The 20729-nt window shown below is 41.4% G+C and overlaps 1 protein-coding gene and 1 long non-coding RNA gene across 4 annotated transcripts in view; one reads left to right on the forward strand and one right to left on the reverse strand.

Annotated features, from left to right (window-relative positions):
* Window positions 1-270: 270 nt before the first annotated feature.
* LOC117232200 overlaps window positions 271-20729 on the forward strand; it is a 38476-nt gene continuing 18017 nt past the window's right edge. For 2 of the 3 annotated variants that reach the window (XM_033491414.1, XM_033491411.1), the window contains exon 1: window positions 271-523. The gene's annotated coding sequence lies outside the window, so the exon portion shown is untranslated. Of the gene's footprint in view, window positions 524-17807; window positions 18000-20729 lie in introns of those variants that run through there. The other variant, XM_033491412.1, reaches the window with a different exon arrangement.
* On the reverse strand, window positions 1901-3986 carry LOC117232204. The gene is made up of 3 exons (XR_004493080.1): window positions 3095-3986; window positions 2872-2972; window positions 1901-2004 (listed from the first exon to the last, which is right to left on the reverse strand). It is a non-coding gene; the product is annotated as an uncharacterized LOC117232204 (long non-coding RNA).

The following is a 20729-nucleotide window of genomic DNA, read 5'->3' on the forward strand; positions in this document are numbered from 1 at the left end:
ACTGAAAAGAGATGTTTAATTAATCGAATTTAACGTTTACTATCAATCACGTGTTCAGAATCTACAGTGTTCACACATGGTATTCTAGCTGTCTGTTTCGAATGTGCTGCCAAATAGATATGTGTTATGATATGTATAAGTGGGGAGGAGGGGGTCAACGTTCGGTGAACGATCGATCGCGATTGGTTTAGCCGCCCAGCTCTCTACCAATCGGAGCGCGTGCTGCGCCCTAACATGAAAGTCTGCTGCACGAGACAGGCCAGTTTGCTGTTGCAAGCTTCAGAGGTGCGGTTGTTGGTTGTGTAAGCCGGTTCGCGGTGTTTTCGCTGTTTTTAATTTTCACGTTTTACAATTCACCGCATAAAGTTGAAGACACTTGTCGCAGACATGCCGAGGAAAAACGATATCCGTGCGTGATGCGAGTGGTAAATTTTGTGCACCCATTTGTGTTGTAATTACGACCGACTGAATTTGAAGAAAACTGTTACGAGAAAGTGTCAATTCCTCTGAAGAAACAACCACGGTATGTCACCTGTCAATTTCATCCCTTGTTTTACGATTAATTCGTGCATGTTATTGATTGGTATCGTGCTCTGGATCGGAGCGTGCGTACGTGCGTGTACCAGCATATTTACGAACACGTATTGTGATTCAGAAATTCAAAATTATTTTATGAATGGTTTTTCAATATTTATATGACACTCGATGTTTAGAAAATATTGCAACACACCATTCATTATGGCATAAGTATGTACAGTTTACTTCATCTTTACATTTTCTTGTTGACCGTATACGTATATGCGTATCCTTTTACCTAGCATACATATCCAAAAAAAAGTTCATAGAAATTAGCATTAACGACTAGTGCCATTTATAAAATCGTCGCATATTTATAATTAGCTATCATCCGGTATATTATAAATTAAGCTTCGATATTATGAGATTTTACGACGCAATCAACCAGACAGTCGATTGAACCATGTTAATATTCCATCGAACAACATTATCATACACTCATCTCTGGTGCTAACTTGTTCCTCACATCGCATTCCTAAAATAAACGCTTTTTACGGTGTCGTTAAAATTCGTAGTATGTAGTTTCTGTAGCACGGTTGAAAACGAAGTTTTCGTTTCGCTCGCCATAAAGAAGGGAAGGAAAAAGAAGGATAGAAGAAAACGATATCGAATGACGGTGATCACGCGGATAATTTTATAATTCTATCTGTGTATTTGACACCGTGGATTAGCATTCCGGCGAGTTGTTAAACTGTGTTCTAAAATTAGATCGTTTCAGATTTATCTGTGAAGCTTATTTGCGCGATTCTAATCGTTGCAGTCTGAATTGTCTGTAATTCGGCCGATAGTCGCGCGTGAGGCTCGCGCATGTAATGAACATTGGATAATTTTCGTTCGTAGGACTTCTTCGTTCTCTCGTAACGTAACTCCAGTTGAGCGGTGTCTTCTTGCTACTCAAAACCAATTTCGCGATTGCGTACCTGACGCGATTGTGTATCGGTGACGTAACATTGCTTCTTCCGATTTGTTGTTACGTGCACGTGCCGCGGAGCAATGTTCGTCACGTGATCGCTGGAGCTACTGCTTAGTGCTTATTCAATAGCTCCGTGTAAATCTCTGAATTATTCAAGGTCATTTCCCCCATTATAAGTTTGGAGAAAAGATTTATCATTATTTTAGGTCATTAAAAAATTTTAATCGATTCCTACATCTTTATTAATGATAGTGCCTAATCGACTAGATGTGTCTAAAATTAAAAATTTTGTGTTTAAACTATTCTCTAACTTAACTGAATGTTTTAACCTAACTTAATTGAGATTTAACACAAAACTCTAATCCAAATTTGGGAAATTTGGTAATCTAATTGAAACTTCAACTTAACTTACCTGTAAATTAACTCAAAACTACAACTCAAACTTACCTTCCTTTGTCCGCGAACTGAACGCTGTTTTGTGAAAGTAACATTCTGCACTGAGTTCAATATAACTTCTGAAACAGAAATAATTTTTAGACCGGCCGTTCTCTCAGTTCAAAACTTGTATTTTTTTTGTTCTACTTGAGTAGTATTCGAATATAGATTACAAGGATGAATAAAAAATTATTGGCGCTTCGAAACGAAATTTAGTCAAAAAAGAAATCGTTCTTTTAATTCTAGCATTTTTAAGTTACATTAATTCTCTTAATGGGGGGTTAACAAGTTCAAAGCAACTTTATAGCGCAAATAACCGCGAGAGGATTCTTTACTGTATAAATTGATAGGAGTGAATCATTCAGGGGTTGAGTTATCTCTTTTCTCGAGGGATACGGTAATTATTTCTGTAAATTACATGCTCTTGTAGCTTAACCACGTTGCGTAGTTGCACGTCACTGGAAAGGGGAGAAAAAGGGAGAAAGTTGGGAACTTTTTATGGTTTGGAACGGGACGTGAAGTTGCATGTAAAATTCCCCATTAATATGTTTAAAAACCTGACGAAATTTTCTCGACAGAAATTAAACGATTGAATAGCAAACGAGCAGACATTAATCTCAAATGAATACGTTGGTTAGTTTTGACATTGGAAAACGTTTAGATAAAAAACACGATAGAAACGATACAAAAGTTGCGAGGTTGAAAATTTGTTGGTTCTGAGATATATAGCAAAGGTTTTAATCCCTTTGCCGTGGTTTATCGATTCTCGTCGGTGCAGAATGCACGCTAGTGCATCACTATGAATGCTGCGGACGACGTGTGACCTTGAACGAGTGGCTCGCGAAATCCAAATAGAACCCGGGCAAACAAACCCTATGGTACTTTTCAAAGCGATACTAGTCATTTTTCTGTTCTGTTTTAAATAGTTTTAATATCCACCTACTTACATCTTCACCGTCACTTTCCACCCTTTTGTACGAAGTTTGTCTTCGTCTCTTGAAAATCCTCGAATTTTTGTTTCCATGTGATCCTCTTCTTGTTTCCATGGCTGATCGATCCACGGCTATTTAACAGTTTCTTTAATTAACTTATAAATGGATTATATTATAGTTTAAAACGTTGTTTTTAATTAGTTCATATTGCTTAATTGGTAGGTTTAAAAAGTTTCACCTTTCGAAAGGATTCGAAAAAACGTTCGTACGGTTGTTCGTCTCGAAAAGAGCGACGTACCTTGAGAGAACGGCGGGCTGCGGGTAGATTGAAATACTTATTTAAGGAGGATCCAATTAGGCTGCCATTCCTGGAATTGCCGCGGCCAGGTTTACGCCATTATCGATCAAACTGTCCCAGATTCGCGAATTCTTCGTTGCTGAAGCGTTCATGCACAACGCTCCGGCTATCCTGTGCGCCTATAGTCGAAGCTTTCTGTTCAGTCTTGATAAAATCACCACGTAAATACTTGGCTTCTACCATTGAAAAATCCCTTTTCATTTCTCGATCGGTTTTCCCTTGTTTTTTTCTTTTGGTGGAGATTAAACGAGAAAACAATTTAATTTCCGACTTTGTCCTCGAGTTTGATCCGTCTATCGACAAGCAAAAAAAGAAAAGAAATATGACTGAAGAGCGTCTGAGAAATTTGGAAAGCTCGTTTCTTTTATGCTCGAAGTAATTCGAGGCTGAAAGCGGTCTGGAGTCGAGTCAATTAGCCAGAAGTGGATGGAAATCAAGGGTGGTTAAGGAATCCCTCTTACGAGCGACTTTTTCCCACTGATTCTCTTCGCATGGAATCTATTTTTTTCCTTTTCCCCAACTCAACCCCGCTCCTCGTCTGCTCTCTGAAAGTTCGTGTCTGAAAGGCTCGTGTGGCCACTCAAGTCGCGAAAACGCTGAGCGAGCTACTCAAGAGCGACGAGCGAGCACGCCTGGTTGGGACGTGTAAGCCGCTTTCGCGAAATTTACGCTAATTTTTAGGTCAGATACGCGCCAAACTGACTATTAATTTCGAATGGTACCCATGGATGATCTCTCATCACGAAATCTTGCTCGCGCGATCGATCTACTTTCACAGAGAAATTTGCATAGGACATTCAGCGAAGTTTCTATACCTTTTACAAAACATAGAACTTTTACAAAATGTGGAAGAGACGAGAGAAAGTGAATAGCGTCGAGAGAAACTGTTGATGAAGAATAATCGGACAACAATCTATCAAGATGAAATGTAACATTTAACTAATCGATAAACAAATTGGTAATAATTAAGATTAGTATAGTTTCGGCAATTAAACGTAGAGGTCCCAGTTTCTCGTCGATCAGCTGATCGGTGAAGAAACGAGTCTTTTGAATAGCAGCCAACGTCCTCGTTACCATTGTTCGGCTCTCTCAATGTTCCCAGCTTCTTTTACGTACCTTTCGACGAAAACATCCCTTACAATCCAGCCTTGTTGTTTTATTTGTCGGCTATTTACTTCCCGAAGTTTTTGAACGGTACTGTGGTGAAGAAATAATCGTACACAGGCTGAATCGAGCGTTTCTTTTGCAATCGGCCGAAGGAAGACGAATACGGGATTATGGTCATTTCAGGCGGTTACATCACGCGCGTTCATTCCCCGTCGAATTACTCGTCTTCGATGCTAACCCTTTTTCCTTGATTTTGCAATAGTCGCGTTGCATTAATTATGCGCTTCCGTGGGCAGTGGCATGCGCGAACGTCGAGAAACTACCACGATTTGCATGCACACTATTGCACACAGTGGTCGATTATGTCATCGGACCAACACGGAGGAATTAGTCGGACAATGTTATCTTTGCGCCTCGAGTCATCGTGAAGACTCCGTCTTGCTATTTCAATATCAGGTGTGTCTTGTTTGATTCATTGGCAGCAACCTCTTCTAAAAGTAAAGTAGAGTAATTCTTTGTTTTACCCTGCTATTATTCTCGCATCTATATAACCTGAAATGTCAAATGTCATACGTGTCACGGTTATTACTATTATTTTCTATAAGAAATTAAAAGTAGTTTTGTTTATCCGATAGCAGAATTGCAAGAAGTCTTCGGGTTAAAGATATACGTAACTATTCTCCGAGTTCTTTATTCTTTTACCATCCCCTTTTCACCCTTTTACAACATAGCTTAAGCTGTCGTGGATAGTATTACATGTACATATTTTCTGCGTATGACGTCAAGATGTCGGAGAAATAGTCATTTTCTAAATTCATTCTGAATTTCTCCTGATCTTGTTACACTGTGAAAGGGTTAGTAGTTTAAAAAAAACAGGTGTATTAGAAACTATAGGAGACTTCTGTAGGAGGTAATAGTTAGTACACGTGGTCCGAATTTCGGATAACTTTTGTGTCACCCCGTGATTTTTCAGTTGCACGTAAGTACGTAGAAGGGTAGAGAGAGAGAGAGAGAGAGATTCTGTGGCGTAGAAATCGCGAAAGTGAACGGTTCTGGTCGAGTTCCCATGGACTTTCTAGATCAAAGAGGTCCGACGATTCGCGCTATTTTGCATGCGTGTACGGCTCCACTGTGTCGTCGTCACACAAAGTGGTTTAATCGAGCTTACCGACAAGAAACTCGCCTCTAATCGTCAAGAACCATTCCTCGACTGGTGATTTTCTTGCTTCGAAATCTCTCTGTGGTAGCCACTTTGTGCATTGGCCTCTAGTTAGATACTTTTTTTTAATGGTTTGGCTAATTGCGGAAAACGCAGAACCAGCATTCGAGGGATTCTATTATACGTTGGTAATGCGTTTCCCGTGGCACTTTGCGACTACATGAGACACAAAGAGGTATTATAACATGATACAATGGCATTATAGTGTAAAGACAAAGGCTGATCTCGTTTAGCTTCCGTCGAGACAATCTACTTTTACGGATGATCGATAGTGTTTGCAAATTTATTCACGTAGAAGGTATTAGTTGATGTAGCAAATCGAATTATCGTGGCCATAAATAATTCTATAGAACGAGCATTGAATAATCAATGGCAATTAGGACGAGTAATACGGTCGTAGATATTCGTCTATAAGCGTGATGTTACATTGATCTTGTATAGCCGAATACGCATGGAAACGATGAAAAACCATATGGAAATATCGTATCTCGGCTAGGTCAACGACCTCGAGTATGCAAGCATAGCATTGTGATCACGGCACAAGATAAATTGGCAGTAAGCATAGCTCATAATCGCGGCAGCTGACAGTACACCGTCTTCTAAGGTCTTCGCTCCAATGCATGACGAACGTGCAACGAAATATGTACTCGTTTCTATATCGGTGACGCAACACGTTCGATCGTACTGTTAGAAAATTTCTATCTCTCTCGTGTATACACCTCCCAATCTGTTCCTATCTTGTTTCCTTTCGGATAAACAGATTCTTCTAAGAAATTAGAGTTTCTCCAACTCAATGCTCGACGCAAGTTTAAATGTTTCTTTCGTAAACATCAAAGAACGCGAAGCTCCGCTTTTAGCGATTTAAGGAAGCTCATGGATCGCTCAATGACATTGCAATTTGGCAAATTACAGACCAGCTAATCCCAAAGATCGATGAACGCTGATATTTTGGCCCGACGATGTTTTGGCGATGGCGCCCGCTGCGTCGAGACGGTCTCATCGATCCATTCACTCTCACTGCCGTTTATGTGGCCCGGTCTTCTCGCTTCCTCCAATTTCCTTTCCTCTTTTCCTTCTCTCTTTCCCTTGCCCTGACAACCTGCTACCTTACACCTTGCTCCTATCATAGCACTTCTATCGACCTACGCTTGTTTCGCTTCCTCGTTCTCTCTCCTGTACGGTCACCGGTTCTTTCCTTCGTTTATTTTCGCGCAAGTTCGTTTGCTTCTTCACCCTTGTGTTCACTCTTCCCTGGGTTTGTCCATTTTGTTCTTTAATCTTCGTCAAAAGACAAAACAATCCGGAGCTCTTTTTATTCACGATTCTGTAACGCTCGAACGATCAAGAGATTTTTAGGATGATGAAAAGTACGGATGAATTTTGGGAAACGTTTGACCCAGATTGACGAAGTTCGACTAGGTTACTTTCGAGCGTTTTACATTCGCGGGACGTTCGGTTTTGCGACGCTGGACACATATTCGATAGAGTTATAGAAATTCATTCACGAGAACGCGCGAGTTATGACGCGTGTAAGAGCGACAAGGACGTGCGAAGAGTTAGAAATGCCGGCCGTATTACCGAAGGAAGGCACGTAGGAATCGAGGGGAACGAAAAGTCAGAGTCATAACATTTTAATGAACAACTGTGATTTGTCATGTTGTAGGTGATGTTTAAAATAAAAAGTATTTAGGAGCCGCAGATATCAACATATATACGATATTTTATTTTAATAAACGATAAATGTATTTGTTTTTGGTGAAATTCAAAATTTAATACATCATGTTTCGTTGGAAGATATTTCAAAGTTTCTGCGAGGATCGATGGACGAAAACGGTTCAGGAAATTGTAGACAAAGGTTGACGTAGCCTTGGAGGGAAAAAGCCGCACCTTCCCACGGAAAGTCGCGTAACCGGTGATCACCGGCGAAGGTCTACGGTGTCTAATGAAATTGCAGCCTCGTTTCGATAAATCATCGAGTGATCAGCACTCGAAGCATTCACCACACCCTTCTGACCTGACCCAGAAATCGGAAGGTGGGCGCGCCAACCCTGTAGACGACGAAAGGTATCCTTTGAACTTTAGCTAGGTGGTCATCGACTGTCGAACGAACGAACCTAAACGTGTCCGTATCCGGATCTCGTGGCAAGTATCCGACGATCCAGAGATCGATCGACAATTTTCTTGGACGCGAAGGAAACGGTGCAATTCGGTGAATCCACTTGCAAGTGGACGCTGCAACACAGCATACAGATCCGAAAATAACAACGATTCCTGGCGTCTCTTCAGCTGCTCGTCTATGTCCGAGCGTTATTAAATATTGCTCGACGTATTTGAATTAGATGTTTGTCGAGTCGGGTTGCGTATAGTTTCACAAGCATGAATTTTCTTTCTTCTTAATCTTCCACTGCCAAAATAATGTTGATCGGCAGTCGTTTGTACGAAATATCGCATTTTGCGCTCGAAGAATTCCGTAGCTCCGTTTTCCTGGCGGAAAAGTCGGACGATAGAAAACACAAACGGGAAGTGGCTTCCCGGGGCGCTCGATTAAAATATTGATTTATCGTGAGGCGGTTGGGAAAGAAAATATTGGCCCTTTTCCATCGTCACACTCGACTCCTTTCTCTCGTCCTTCTTTGGAACGATTCCGATGAAATTGACCGATTCACGGGTTTATTTGCTCGAGTACCAAGTTCGAAGTGCACACGGGAAATCGTTCCTTAACCTAGCAAGTGCTTTTCTTGAAGACTATTTGTGTCATAGCTCGAATACTATCGTATGCTGCTGATTTTCTATATAACGTGAAACCACGTGGAAAACGTACTTTGTTTCTTCCTTATTCTTCTCGTAACTGTGGTCTTCATCTTCGTATCTCGATTTCAGTCGATCTCAATGAGAATTAGATATCGCAATGGAATATGAAAACACGTTCAGAATTCGGTTTCTCCGTGCATCGGGCGCTATAATCGTTTCAGAAATGATCGGTAGCCAACGTGGTGCATAAACCTCTCTTATCCAACCTGTTATCCTTCCAATCCCCAGTTGCAGTCGGATAACTGTCATCTCTCTCGAGTTACTCCAGTACGCGATCGTTTATTTCGCGTTTTTCGTTCAGCCACGATGCTCCTTATCGTCCCACTTGCCTCCGTATCTTCCCTCCTCGTGGCTCTATCCGACTCGTTTATGCTTCGTCTTGGAGTTCTATCGCATCGGTTCTCACCCGAGGCGGTCGTGTCGTCTCCGTGTTCGCGGAGAGGAACGAAGCAGTCCGCTCGGCCGGCTCCGGCGAGTGTCGTTCGGGCTCGAGCAGTGCTAAGAATACCGCGGCCAGCCATATTTGGCAATGAGACCGCGTGGCCGCGCGCCGCGTTGCCCGCGGGAACACGAAAGGGAGAACCGCCTCTCTTTTCGGGGGCAGAAACGGATCGTCGTTAACTCGAAGGGAAGTTATAGTGGTTCCTTCGACCCCATAAATTGTCATTTTGCTATCTTCTAATAAAATGTTTGTCCCTTTGGTGGTGGAAAATTGTCCTTATCGATGATCGGTCCAATGCTGATTTTTGTGCACTTATGGAAAATTTAAAGATGCAATTACCCATGGAATGTACACAGCATGCTAAAATATATAAAATACCCAAAAGAAAAAAAATTCTTACTTTGTCATAAAAATATGAATGAGCATTCCTGCTTGGTTAAGTCACAGATTTTCGTCCGAGCAAAAGTGATGTCTCCATGATCAGAAAGCGAGAGTAGTGGAGAAGTTAGGATGTCACGCTATTAGCCAATCACGATCAACAGCATTCTCTTTATGATTTCTCTTAGAAAATTTATTCTCGATGGAGGAGTTTTCTAGAAAATTCGAATATTCCTTTTTTTTTATCTTTGCGCTATTGAATCCTTGAAGATATACGACGTTATTTTGTTTCACAGCGAATGAGAGAACTGGACGCTGATGGTTTTCGTTAACGGCGATGGGGGACAACGTCGCTGGTCGCTTGTAGCGTTACAGGTTTATCGCGACGATACCGGCGCTTTAACGCCAATTAGGCGGTAATTAATTGATCGTCGGGAACAGGCAACGAGGTTATTAAGGTCACCGAGCTCCGGTCGACGTACGAACTCCTCTATGCTGCTCGACCGTTGCCACAACGATGCTCAGAAATTGTCTCTTCAGGTTCGTCAAACAAATGATTCGTTTTCGAGGGTCTTTGATGGTTCCGTATAATGGCCACGTTGCAACGCGATCAATCTTCATATTGTTTTCGTACGGCAGAAATTCGCTCATTTGATGTCATCGCAGAACAAGCGATTCGTATAATTGAAGTTCACCTATTTGTCCCACTACCTATATTTAAACTTATTTTTATTTCGAACGATGAGAAATAACTTCACTTTTTCCTGTTTCTTAATTTATGGAGTTGATCGGTATGGCTTCTGAGTGACTCGTATAACTTGGAGATATTTTCTATTCGCCTTTAGTTTCTTCGTTTACCGAGGCCTAATTGCGTTAAGTGCGGCTAATATGCTTTCAGATGGCCATCTAAGATCTCTATTGCAAGCAAATAGGTACTCGACTAGAATCGATAATTCAGCGAATGACCGACTAATCGTATTATACGAGGCCTGTTGGCGCATGCCAGAAAGGCCAGAAGGAGGTTCACGGTCTCGATATTCGTCGAGCGAGTTCTTTCGTCGGTTTCTTGTAAAAAATCGGTATATAATTGTTGCGCAAAGCCCGTGCGTTCACCTACGACCCACGCGTTCACCGCCAATCGTTACGTTATGTTTGCAAAGCGCGTACAATTGCACGTGCCTGCATTTTCGAATCGATCGATGTACCAAAGCTGCAGCCGCGGAGGCCCGTTACATCCGGTTTGCTAGCGATTACATCTGCAATCGAGACGCGATGTGTCGTTTAGAGGGGCATTAATCACAGGCCTGGATCCTCCGCGGTTATTAGCTTTCCCCCTTGTTGCTTCCTTTCGTGCTGTTCTTCCTTCAATGCTCCCCTTGTAGCCCGGCCGACAATTTTTCGGCCTGATTTCCACTGGTATTCCACCAAGCAAAACACTTGCTCGTTGAAACGACGAGTTCCATGTCGTTGTAACAAGTGAGTCATTCCGAAGTGAACAGTTTCTTGCGTATCTTCTCTTCAAAGATGCCATTAGTTTGATGAATTGCACGAACAAAAATCAACGAAATAGACGACGTAAAACAAATAACAAATAAACATTTTATTTCTCTTGTAATTGGAAAGCTTATGGCCTCTAAATTAAACTTCGTTAACAGCAGAAATATCGATGAGCGATGTACTGGACATAGATAATTGTAATTAACATTGAAATTAATTTTAATCCAAAATCTGTCGTTTTGATAAGTTTGGTAACTCTAGCGTTGACTGTTAAGCAACGATCATGTGATTTCAGCTGATGAAACAAGTGGAAAAAAGTATACGAGATAAAAAAGTAATTTTATCATTTTTCTTTACGGCAACTTTCACGATGTAGGTTGAAGAACTTGTAGATTTTTCGTTTCATTGTCAGTGAGAGGTGGTCGGCGACGATATCGTACATAAATCGCGTCACTTGATACATGCATAATGTATCTCATTCATAAACACGAGGCCACCTATCGAAGAGGGCACATAGGGGCCGCGATTCCGTAATTCGAACATTCGTATTCGACGAAGCCCTCGCATAAACGCGATAATTCCTGTCCCGCTTCGTCAATTAGATTCCGTGGAAAATTCCCCCATCAGTTTGCATTTCACGTGTCGTTTCACGGTTTCGACGCTCCAATTCCGTTATGTAGATAGTTTCTCGGAAAAAATTCTTTTTCCGAAATCCTCGTCATCTTCCCTCATTTCGATATTTTAACTCGGAATCTCAGAAATCGTGAAATTTCACGGGGACACATTTTTCTACTTTTAATCTAATAATATATATTGTAATGCATTTATTAAATTTCACGGTCTAGAAATTTCTCTTGGCTTAGAAAAATATCTTAAAATATCCATATCTTCGTCTATCACTCATACGTATTCCTCTGCACATCACGCCATTTCTAATGTAGTGATTTTAACAATTTGTTTCGAGCAATTTAGATCACACGTGTGCTGTAAGAATTGTACTTGGAATTTAGAATATAATTTGCGAGATAAATTTTCGATCTTCTTTGACGCCGAGCTCTTCGTTGTAATACAATTTTAGTTAGCGTTCGATTATCCGACACTACTTTGCGTGCGTTTTGATAAAATTCACTAGAAAATACGAGAAACGAATTAAAGAAACGAAATAGAGAAACGAAATAGTGGAAATTATGTTAGAATAATCACGATTACTCAAGATAAGGACATATTTGATGAAAAGAGTATAGTATTCCATCGACGAGATAACTGTATTCTAATAGCAGCGAATCTGTTAAGCAAATTCCTGCCGATTGAATTCATTGAATGAACGAAAAATCATAGCTGATGGGTAGAATCGATTTTTATTACGTAAAATATTTGTTTCCCATGAGATTCGGATAAACGAAGCTATGCTATACTGTATTCTAAATGTATCGCGTCAGACTCCAAGCATAAAGCGACACGAATCAATCTTCGATGAAATCATTGCAATTTCCCGCGGATGCCCCATCCATCATCCATCAATATCTTCGTAGACCTCGAAACCACCCATTCATCGTTTCAACAAACTCGGGATTCGCCTCGCGGAAAGTCAACTCGCGAGAAATCTGTTTTTCCGCTGAATCCAAGCTGGTTTCGAGGCATCCGGGCCGAAGTTGTAAATAGAGATTCTAGGAAATGCTAATAAAACATCCTATGGCATCGCTCCACGGCGTGGCTAGACACGACTGATGAGGATCCGCGCGCACGTAGGTATCTATGCTCGCCGGTGCCTCCTTCAATTTGCGTATTCTCTTTTTTTTTTCTTTTTTCTTCATTCGCGTACCGTCGCTGAACCGACTGAATAGCCAGCTAAAAAGCTCTTTTCATCCACGGCTTAGAACTCCGTGACCGTGAACGCGCGCCAGATTAGACGTGCCTCTTTGCTTTCTCCTGGCTTCGTCTGACGTCGACTCGATCTTGGAAAAATTTCTTTTCACACAGGAACTCTAATTAATTTAGGCTTGACGCGTTGAAATATTTAAAATACACCAGAATATTTCTACATATTTCTAGATATACACCTCGTTTTTACTTTATTTGAGCTCCCAACCTTATCGAATGTATAGGATATATCACTTATACGTTAGATGATTTCTTCCAAAGATTGTGATCGTTCCGAACGAAAGTCAACCAAGAACAGTGCCATAACTCGATAGCTACTTATAGCAAAGAAAATTGTACACGCGCGTCAAATAATTAAGTTTAGGCGAGAGGACGTATCCGACGTGGACACGTTCAGGTTGCTCGATTGCTTGTATTTTTTTACGCTACGCATCATTAGAGCGTTATCAAGAGGCGGATGATAAATGACGTAAAGGAAACAGGTTTTCAATTTCGAAAAAGCCGCACATCATATTCACGTGGGATTAATTAATGATCCGCGCGACTTCGTTGCCTCTCAATTAGGTGAAGTCGGAAGAGGCGATGTTTGGTAGAACGACGAAAATTATAAATTCGGCATTTTTCGAATAACTCGACCCACGTAGAATACCAATTACATTTTAAGTATCTTATTCGGGATCCGAATTAAAACACGACCAATGAGACTAGATTCTTTTCAAGATTTACGAGTGTTCTCTGCTGAGTGGAATTTACTGTTTATCGCAAAATAATCCGAGTACGTAAAGAATACACCTAACTGATAATTTCCGAGATTTACTCTCGCCTTCGTAACTATACAGTGTTTATTTGTTGTACTTAAAATTTATTTGAAGAAGATACCATATTAGATAAGTTGTTTAAATTAACGATACGATAAGTCGATAAATATAGAAGCTACATACTTGGAACGTGACCAAATTATAAAAACCGATGCTTAGAAGTTTTCCTCTTCTTCGACACACCGATAAGCGAAAATAGATGCAGGAAAGTGATGTGCAATCTGCTTGAGACCTTCGATTCTCGTTACGTTCGATTGTTTATTGCCTTCACCTGCGTTCTATTCAACTGTAAAACGTAATTGAAGTAAGTCCCTGGAGATCGTCGTCTTTTTCCTCGTTCGACTGACAATTAGCGGATGATTAGATGGTGCAGTATGTAGGTTAGGCGATCACGAGCCACGAGGACTGAAGGAAAACAACGAATTATGTGAGTTCTTACGCGTGTCGCCCGTTACTGCGATACACGACATAAGAATGATATATGGCGCGTGCTGAAAATAGCACCGTGAATATATAGAAACGTGGAAACGGAAGTCTGGCTATAAGCGAACGATACTCTTTGAAAGTTATTCCTCCCTAGAATTGTGTTCGTTTGTATCTTGGCTAGAATTTGTACGATTGTTATTCTATAAGGAATCGTGTAAAAACGAGAGGGTCGATCAATGGACAAAAGCCATAAAAATTCATAAAGACGAAGTCTGCTTGTGTTCTCAATTAAAAACCGACTACAGAACTCAGAGTTCATTCGCGTATCATTGCTATCTCGTTTCTTTCAGTCGACGACCCTCTTGGTTGATAAAAATTCATAGTTGCAACGCTTGGCTCACGATTCGCGAATTACATAACGCGATCTCGTTGCGTCACAGCATGGATAAGCTCCGTATTTCTCGGTAATTATTGAATCGTAAATGAGAAACATACGACACTGCTCGTAGCAAAAACGAGACGTCACGTGCTAGTTGATTAATCCGCTGAAATCGAGACGCTTGCCGTGCCACGTGCGAATTTTCTGTAACAAGCGAAAAATGATACGCGAAAGAGACCTGGTCGAACGTTAGTTCCTCGATACCGTGGAACGCAGAACCAAGTCAGAGTAGAAGTGAAATTTCAACTTTTCATTCCGTAAACACCTCCGTAATATCCTCATCGATTTTCTTGGCAGAATTAATAGCCAAGAATTATCTATCAGCTTCTGGACGCGAGGAAGTGAAAGCGCGGCTCTCATTAATTTCTTCCTAACGTTCCCATCGAATTACCAATCTCTCGACCAGAAGAGAGCCGTGTTTTTCTTCATCGAGAGTCGATAGATCGAGAAAATGAAACTCTTCGCTTCTCTTTGATTCGTTCAAAGGTCGACGCTCTAAGAAGACTCAGCTTCTCTGTCTGCAGAATAAAACTGTAGGTTATAGGAATCGTGTCGATATCGGAAGGAACCAAGAAATTCCATTGGAGCAGAAGAATACCTCGCGTTACTGGACATCGTAACGCGGAACGAGGAAGCGGAATTGGCGCGGGTCTCGAGCGCCGGACAGAACGCAGGGAAAAGAAATTGAAAGCCACGGAGAAGGATCTGTTAACGAGTTCCCGGAGAAACCGCGCGGTCTTGAAATCCTCCAGGGAGTAATAATAACGACCGGGCAAGTAGATCGCGAGGTCAGGGCATTTGCTTCGATTAATAGCGGATTAGCCGTCTAACTCTGTCTCGCAATAAGAACAGCTGGTCGTGAACGACCAAGAGGACGACGAAGACGACAAGGACTACGCCAGTCTGGAATGAGAATAGACGACATGCCGTGTATATTTTATCTCCTCCTCTTTCAACATCTTTCTCAGCCTAGTCGAATGGGAAAAGGAACAAACCAAATCGTTTCATATGTTCCGTCGTCTTTTTTTTTGTTTTGCATCACTTAGCGACGTATAGTTCTTGACATGTCGAGAGCATATTATTTATCAGCTGTCTGCTTCATTAACCAGTGTTTCATCTTTGATAGGAAAATTTCAGAAGAATTGATAAACTGCTTTATGAGTATCAACAGTGGCAAACTATAAATCGAAGGACATAGAAATAATTCCAGGAGAAAAATTTTGATCAAATTTTAAGTTAGAGATTTGATAAGTTAGACTTAGAAAAGATGAATTCGGTCATTCAATCTATATTTCTAAAGCTTCTACGCGAGAAGGAATGAAAACGTTGACGATGGAACGGCGCTTTTCTGTAATAAAAGCTTTCGATAAAAAGACGACGAAACTCGCGAAACGACCTAGTAACAGGAAGAATACACGGAAGAGCGAAGGATGTGCGAGAAGAATGTAGAGAAGTCGAAAAACAATGAAAAAGACTTGCGAAGGAAGACAAAAAAAAGAATAACGGATTTCCGAAGAAGAAAAGAACGCGGGATCCACTACGGTAGAGGGAAAAGAGGAGGAGGGAGGCTGGGAAAAAAAGGAAAAGAAAATGTCGAGCCGTTTCTGGCGTCCAGAAATATATTTGGCTCGGGCTGTTCTTCCGTTCGCAGCGCGCGACCGCTGCCGGAAAACTCAAAGCGCTTACCTTCGTGGAATAATTAAATCGGTTCGTAGAGAGTGGTCGAGGAACCCTCCAGGGAATGGCAAAAGGGCTGTCACGAATTTCTGCGTCACGCGCATCCGTGGACTGAACTCGAAAATTTACTCAACTGTCGACATCGTCGACTTTTGCTATGCTTTTCTAGCTCGTCGTCTCTGCATTCGGTCCTATTCTTTACAACAACTCTGTTTTCTGGCCGCGTTGCACCGTCCAACGAGATTGCACGGTTGTTGAAATGCAGCAACAAATTGTGAACGAACTGTACAGTCCAGTTCCTTGAAACGATTCGTACACGTTCACGGAATTACAAGCGACTGCAGTTCCGTATTCACGATTACAGTGATAGGTTTAATGCATAGGTAGCAAAGTTTATACCGCGGTCGTCATTATGGTTTCGAAATTGTACAGTGTAAGAGAAGATTTTTCGTATAATGTTGCTAGTGATCGAGCAGAATAATGGCTCAATCGAGTTCTTGCCTTATACGGAACACTCATTATTGGAGAATGAGGGTTCTTGAAGCAGTTTCAACAACAACAAACACAAATTAAGCTAATCTAATCTAAAAACACTGATGATATGTGGTGTCTTTGTAAACGGAAAACGCGATAGACGGAATTTTGGTTCGACGAACTAACCGAGTCCACGCAGGCATCGTCTCTTTCCCATTGTCACAATTCAGCTATTCCACTTAATAGTCACGTGGGAGTGAGAGACGTCGAAGCGAGGAGGATTCATTGAAATTACGGTCAGAGGGGAGTGGGCAGAGACATAAAGCGAGAAAGAGAGTCACGTCGAGTCGCGAATTAAATCTCATCATCGAGGAGGAAGGTATAGTTTGACCCAGTGACACCAGGGTTTTAGCTTGACCCCGTGATTCGAACAAAAACTAGCAAACAATAGGAAATACAATGGCTTCGAAATACACACGTCTCTCCTAGGGTGGTCCTCTTTTACGCCAAGAGAAATTCTCAACCACTCGATGTTATATTTGCGCGAATCTCCTGCTCCTCCTCCTCGTAAGTCATATGTTTTCCTCCTCGCAAAACGCAACGCGCATTCTCTAATTACCAGGAACATCGACTACGTGCGAGTTACGCGATTACAAACTTTGCTGAATTACGAGTGGCTACGAGTGATGCGTATTCTCACGTTGATTTACGTAAGTAGCGTAAATTGCGTTGGTCCTGGCACGCGTTAAACAGTGCACGCCTACTTGAACAATGAAACGTTGCATAGTCGGCGAGAAATCGGTTTGACGAACGTGTCTCGTTCGATCGTAACACTGGTCACGTGCATTCGATCGATTAATCGTAGTTTCGAGTCACGAATAATTCTTATTTTCTTCTGAACATAATTGCTTGTCCGAATTTTAGAGATTCAACTTTGTATCACTCTGTATATTTTAGAGATCAATTCGTCTTCGTATACCTGTCGAACAGATCTAGTGCAATCCGTAACTCTCTCGAATCAAACGATATAATATATTATACCTGCCTAAAATAACCGGGATAGCGACAGCCTGTGGAAAGCGTATCGCGATTGTATTCCGAAAGCCAATATCTCATGCCAATCAGAATCGCGCTTGGACATCTCCCAATCCGAAATAAGCCAGTATTGTCCAACTGAAAAATCATTTCATCAATTATATCATTCCGCGCCGCTATATCTACAATAGTGTATCGATCCCGCTAATAAATAAATCCGCTTTTCTATTCACATCAACCGTTAATCACATCAAACGATATTATTCGACATTACTTTGAGTTCGTAAGACGAGCCGCGTAGAGTCTACTATCGATAAGCTTGTCGAGGGGACAGTATCGTCGCTTTGAAGTTCTCTTTTTTGTCATCGTACGATTCAGTTTGTGTCGCGGGATTGAGCGACGCGTGTCGTCGATGCATGCGCTTTGCATGTCGTTCAAACTTTTTTCTCGTTCGTGATTTTTACTCTATACGTACTGTGTCTCTACGATATTAGTTGTCCGTTGCGAAACCTGGTATTTTTGGATTCTGGATTTTGGAATTAGAATAGAACAGAGTGCGAGAAAAATAGAAGAATAATCGGGTAAGTTCGGCGGGCCGAATGTTATCGCGAGACTCGTGGGGATTCGTTTAGTAAATTTTTGCTTGTGGTGGTGTGGTACGAGCGTAGATTTTAGGGAAGTAAACGTAGTATCTCAATGCCAATTTTATTTTTAACCCTTTAAAAGCTGCGGTTGAATGGAAGAGTCGCGTCACGGAGCGTAGATATTTCATTGTATTTGAATGGAAGAGGCGCGTTTGCGCTTTGGTGAAGATGATATCGAGAGTTTCAAAGGAACCAGCTTTGATGAAAAGAAAGATCACAATGTATTTTCTTTTGCTTCGTATTAGAAACTCCTTTTATTCGTTTATTAATTAATCTCGCTTTCGTTATTCTTTCTACCCAATATACGTTTGACGGATAACTCGGATTATAATTTCAAACGATTCAAATGTAACGTCGATGATCAAACGTATTTCGTTCGTATTAATCAGGTTTTGGAAACTCTGATCGTTTTACCGTGCCTCCATAAGATAACGATTTCGTGGAATTTATATTCGGAAGATATAAGACGAGTCTCGACGGAAGAGTTCAATCGGTCGAATACACCGAGGTAGTACGCCAGGTTACAATTTTAGAAGCGGACAGATAGAAAGAAGGATTGTACTCCGCGAATATCATGCTCCGGGATTCGACACGAGCCGATTCAGGGGTTTCTGCCCCGAATACGTGTGTTCGACTTCGCGTACGAGAGTATTCGCGGCCAGAAATACATTTGACCGTAAGTTATCTCGGTGTCGATGATCGACTCTGTTCGAATATTGACTCGAGCAACGTGACAGACATCTTCCTTGCGATAGTGGCGACGAACTCGATTCGATCATTTTTAATGCGTCGAAATATTTCATTCGTCATTAACTTCCATTCCAGGAAGTTTGTTGAATTCGTTAAATAGCGTTGACGTAATTAAACTCGCGATTTTGATACCTTATTTTCAGAGTTAGGATACTCGAATATTCTAGTATTTACTTGGTGTTTTCCGATTCAGTCGTCACCTCCTAGATCCTGCGTGTGAATGTTCGCATCACGTCTAATATTACAGGACGAACCGAAATAAACTTTGCTCGAGTGCACATAGTGGTGCATGTACGCATACGAGTCGCACCTATCGCCACGTTCGCGCTTGCACACAGCCGTACACATACACGAGCCACGATCTGCATGCGAAAGCACGCACGACACGTCTTGCTTATTTGCAAAACTGTGACTCGTTGATCGGTGGATTTTATCGCGACTGGTGACGATAGATCGCTGTTGCTTGGGCTTCCGTTCGAATAATCAATTCCTTTGAAATCTTCCGGTATTGTCGTTCGGTTGGAACTGGATCGAAGGTTGTATGGAATTATCTCGTGACTATTTTTGTCCTATTGTTAACTAAGCAACGATGTTACGACGCGGGAAAAAGCGTATCTTGAACATGAAAAATTCACGATAAAAAGTAGAATAGTTGGAGAAATTGAAATTGCCTATAATTGCGATGAATGATAATAACTCCATCGACAAAAGAAGTTTTATCAACGGAATTATAGTCGTCTGTCGTCGGTGAGTGACGTGTTTTAAGCTGACACGCGAGCGTTCGGCCATCGTATTCTTTTAATTTATCATCGACGTAGTTTTTAATCGGAAACCGATCGCAGATGTTAAAAGACGTCCTCTAGTCAATTCGTGTTATTTCAAGCATTTAAGCAGGCCAGAATACACAAAACTTTTAAGCAGCCTATCGGCAAAACTTCCGACGTTGTCGAAAGTCCGGAAGACGTGGAACACTCGCCGAGAAAGTTGATTTATCGAAAAGTTTGCCTAGTAAATTCGAGGCTGTCCTGACGTCGTCGATAATCGCATTGATCGGTTCCTTTTCCTTTCGTTTATCGACGGGACTCGATGACGAGTTGGAATTTTTGGGTCAATCTGATGGCAAAACTATCGACTAGAGACAGTTTCGCGAAGTCTTCTGCCAGATAATAATTCATATCTCCGCTCCTTGGAAATATTTCAAAGAGATCTAAAAATATTTGCGAAACGAATGCTTGATCGTAATCTGGCGTTCATCGGCCTTGTGAATTTCACTTGATCTTCTTTTTCAGACGATGGTAAATTAAATTTTCAAAATTTCACTTCGCAACGAACTTCTAAGCAAAGTTTCTTTCGGAGTGTTTATTCTTGATCCTGATTCTTCATATTTCTCGCCTGAGGAGGCAATTTCACGGGCGAACCAGGCAATAAAGAATTTAATATAACGCCCGGAGACTATGGATGAATGACTTTAGGCTGTTAAGCCTAAAAACTGCTTGACTTAGCGACGAATTCTTGGGTGAAATTCTATGGAAGGCAAGAGGGCTTCGGTGAGCGACTTTTCGACCGGCTATTTCGAGAGCCGAAACGCTCAAACCCTCGTGGCGTTCGTTTTACATATTATCGCGATTCCATCTGCGTACGGAGGTTTTCGCGTTGACCGCGAGAACCGAAGGATCCATGCAGCCTTGAGATTAAGTAAACCATACGGCGTCGTTCGCGTAATCGCGCCAATTTCTCTCTCTTTGCGTATTTACCATACGGACATTTTAAGGAGAAGAAACTCACAGTTCTTCAACGAATCATGTGCAATTTCAACGTCTCGATCGTTTATTATATATAATATCAAGTCGTTCCATAAGTAACGTTCTTTATCTTTGTTCTGCGAATTTTCAGGGAAATATCGAACGGCAGCTGCTG

This window comes from Bombus vosnesenskii, unplaced genomic scaffold (assembly GCF_011952255.1).
Source record: "Bombus vosnesenskii isolate JDL3184/JDL3185 unplaced genomic scaffold, Bvos_JDL3184-5_v1.1 scf7180000013285, whole genome shotgun sequence".
NCBI lineage: Eukaryota > Metazoa > Arthropoda > Insecta > Hymenoptera > Apidae > Bombus > Bombus vosnesenskii.